The sequence below is a fragment of the Salvia hispanica genome, chromosome 4 (genome assembly GCF_023119035.1).
Source record: "Salvia hispanica cultivar TCC Black 2014 chromosome 4, UniMelb_Shisp_WGS_1.0, whole genome shotgun sequence".
In the NCBI taxonomy this organism is placed as follows: Eukaryota; Viridiplantae; Streptophyta; class Magnoliopsida; order Lamiales; family Lamiaceae; genus Salvia; species Salvia hispanica.
In genome coordinates, this window is record NC_062968.1 from 53,392,216 (window position 1) to 53,396,281 (window position 4,066).

The window sequence follows — 4,066 nt, forward strand, 5'->3', positions numbered from 1 at the left end:
ATTAATTCGACATAGATCACGTACTAATGATAGGGACCTGACACCTGATATTCTATTTTATTTCGAAAGAGAGTTGATATTCTCTCTGTATATTTATTTAATTTATTTATATTTTAGTACTGTATTATTTAGTTATTATGATTTTATTTACTTTCATAATGGTTAGAACTTAGAATTTGATTTGCTTTTGATTTACTTTCATAGTTTATAGGAGATCCTTTTGTACCACACATATTATAATATGTGTGGAGTTTTTTATTATTATCAAGCTGAATGAATTAAATTAACATTTATCATTCTCTCCTACGGTTCTTCCTCTTAGAGAAACCGATTTCTCTCCAGTCTCTCTCAATTAAGGCCTCTTTCTGTCAAAAAACTCCTTTGATATGCAAAAGCCTATCAAATTGGTGCTTTCATTAGGTTCTCATCCTCCTATTGATTTACTTTCTACTACCATAACCGTCTTGTTGTCAAACTCTCATCCTCGGTTTTCTAGTGTTAACCCAGTGAGATGGATTTTAGATATTCATAAATATTTTGATTATCACTTGTTCTCTCAATGAAAGCACCAGGTGATAGGTCCTTGACCTATCGAGTCTGAGCACCACGATTTGAACGAACAAATAGAGGAAAAGATAAATCCTAGTTGAGATGCTATCTAGGGGGAGATTTCCGCCATAACCAGGAACGAGAACAAGTAATTAACTTTATTTCTCAATAAATGAAAATGTGATAGAATTCTATATACTAAACACTATCACATGTCTTGCTAATCAAGAAACATAATTAAAATAAAAGATTACAAAAGATATGGAAAATAAATAAAGATAAGTAACTAAAATAAAAGATACGCTAAAATATTGGAGATGATTTTCGGCGAGATTTGCTAGATCGAGGAACCTATCAAACTGGGTACCTAATTAGGATATAGTTTCAAGAAAATATTTTGAGTTACCTAAAAATTATAGTCTAAGTGATATTATTCCTCGTCAATTAAAAGGTGATATAACTAAAAAACATGAGCTTAAGATGCATTAATTTCTCCACCAAACTCGACCCTTTTCAGCTAAATTGAAACATGTGTAGTGCATTGATTATTTATATGAGCGTGGAATAGCGTTGTTTTTTAAAGAATTTAAAGAAATAATATGATATGTAAATCTACATTCAAACATAAACTAAAATCTATCAATATATAAAGTGAGAGTTTTTGGGGAACTTTTTTAAATGCCAGTTTTGCCCTTTTTGGCGGGAAACTGGGCATTATAACACCTGTATTTTTATGCTTTTTTAATCAATTTTCTGTTAATATCATAAATCCTGTTAAATGTAGCTTGATTGTAGTATTTTCGGCCATTTTGTGGAAAGTTGTGTAGAGGCAGGCTTATATCTGCCATCATGAAGGCCTACTTTCTATAATAAATGAAGTGAGGTGGTAGAGTGTGTAATAAATGAAGTGAGATGGTGGAGTTGGTTGAAGGTGGGTCCCTTTTGACTTTCGATTTTTGTTTTGATTTATTTTAGCGTAGATAATGGCATTTTATGTAATTTTGATGAAGAATGGGGTAAAATTGCATGACCAAATATGGAAAATTCTAAAAGTGACTCTTAAACTGGGACGGACTTTTATGGCAAAAAGTGACTCTTAATCTGGGACGGAGGGAGTACTATTCTATTACAATATTTACTACTCCCTCCGTCCCATAAAAGTTGAGTCGTATTCCTTTTTAGTCCGTCCCAACAAAGTTGAGTCATTTCCTTTTTTAACTAAAGACAAAACATCTAATCACTCTTATTTTATTCCATCATTTACTTTACTCTCTCTTATCTTTCCTACTTTTTTCATCTCTCCTATTTATTTAATATAAATTCTTAATCTCCGTGCCCAAAAGTTTTGTCTCAACTTTTATGGGACGGAGGGAGTATTTACTACTATTACATTATGTATTTATTTCATTCTTTCAAGCCATTCCATGCTCCTTTAGACATCTTTGCAATCCATACCTGAAAAATTAAATACATCATTAGTTAAAATATAAGCAAACATTCAGGAGTTATGGAATGATGTTACTAATACCACATTTAAAATAAAATATATATCATTTGCTTAATAATATAATTAGTATTCACTTCCCTAACTATTATTATTAAATTCATAAATGAATATAACTCAAATTAGACTGTATTGAGAAAACAGTACAATTCAAGTATAATTTGATGGAATTAATGTGTATTTGGTAGTTCTATACTAACCTGATTTTAAACCAAGTAGAGCTTTACTTCAAATAAAGTAAGACTGTATTGAGAAAACATAATAAAAGAAGTTGAGTTTGATGGAATTCAATGTGTATATGTTAGTTCTCTACTTATCATGTCTTAAACCAAATAGAAATTCAATTGAAATCATATAGTTTGTAAGTTTCTTACCTTTTCAGATTATAATTGTTTGTTATTTATGTTTGTGCACGAACTGGAAACAATCTTTGTTCCATCTTCACAAAGCTATTTTGATTCTGCTTTAGTCATTGGTTCCTGTAAGGTACACAAAATATTATATTACTAATGTGCATCATCATCAATGTGTGTCCTTCTATGATCATTCTACAGAAACACTCTATTTATCCTAGGAGAAGGCGACTGGACCACGTGTCATTAAATTTGTCAGTCAGAGAGGTCATTCAATGTGCCATTATTTTCTATTTATTCTATATATGTTGGCTATCTGTATCTATCTATTGAATTCATTCAAAAATGATTTATGATAAGTTCCAAAATCAACTGGAAAAATATTAATCAAAATATAACAACATTTATGAAATTTTCATAAAAATAACTAAAATTATATGATGAAACCTGAAAAAAAAAAAAAAGGAATTTCAGACCATTTATGCTCTATGTATCTATTATTAAATTATTAAGTAAGAGATATCTGAAGTCATTAGAGTTGCATTAAAACCCCAAAAAGTTATACTTATATGATCTGTTTAATCTACTCTTGAATTCATGAATATCAAATATGTAATACTAATCTATTTTCTTTTTAATCAAATTTTCATCTAATCACTTATTCAATTCAAATAAGCACTGCAAAACGTTTTTGAACAATTTATATTTCTTACCTGTTGAATTATATTCTTCTTCTTCTTCTTCTTCTTCTTCTTCTTCTTTCTCTTTCAATTATGTTTGTGTGTAGACTTGAAAAGATTCTCTCTCATTAGTATTTACATCATCTGTAAACAAATATGTAAATTTTTCTTTCATTAGTATTTACATTATCTGTAGACAAATATGTAAAATTATCAGTATTTTGTAGACATAATAAATTGAATATATGACATACCTTTTGTCTGTCTTTTTTCTCTTTTCTTCCCATGATGGCAGATTCTGTTGTAGACTCTATTGTAGACTCTAATAGCTCTCATGCTTGAATCAGTCCTCTGCAGGTCTATAAAATGATTATGTTGTAATCACCTTTATACAGTAAGGTTTCTCTCTCTCCCTTTTCTGCTATAGTAGAGGCGGCTCCTGTTTATTAGGGTTTTATATAACCCTATTTGTATTCCTGCAATAAATGCTATTGTTAAATAGTAAAAAAATCCCAAAATAAGCTATTTAATTTGGTGCTGATTGGGCCCATTTATTGAACATTCAAATGCAATTAGGTTTTAATGTTTCCTTATTATTCATTTAAGAGCAGTTGTTTCCTGGATTGTTCAAAAACGTTTTGCAGTGATTATTTGAATTTAATAAGTGATTAGATGAAAATTTAATTCAAAAGAGAATAGATAGTATTACATATCTGATATTCCTGAGTTCAAGAGTAGATTAAACATACCATATAAGAAAATAGATTAGTATTACATATCTGATATTCTTGAATTATTTTTATTATCATATAAATTACAAAACTTAGTTGAGTGGAAGGTCATTCTCATCATTCTGTTTTCTTGGGAAGTGGCAGATATTTCTAGGTAGTCCATGCCTCGATTTGTTCTCTCTATAAATATTTCCTTCTCTGAAGATTAAAATCCAAACTACATTATTGTTTAAACGGTTGATAGGTAAT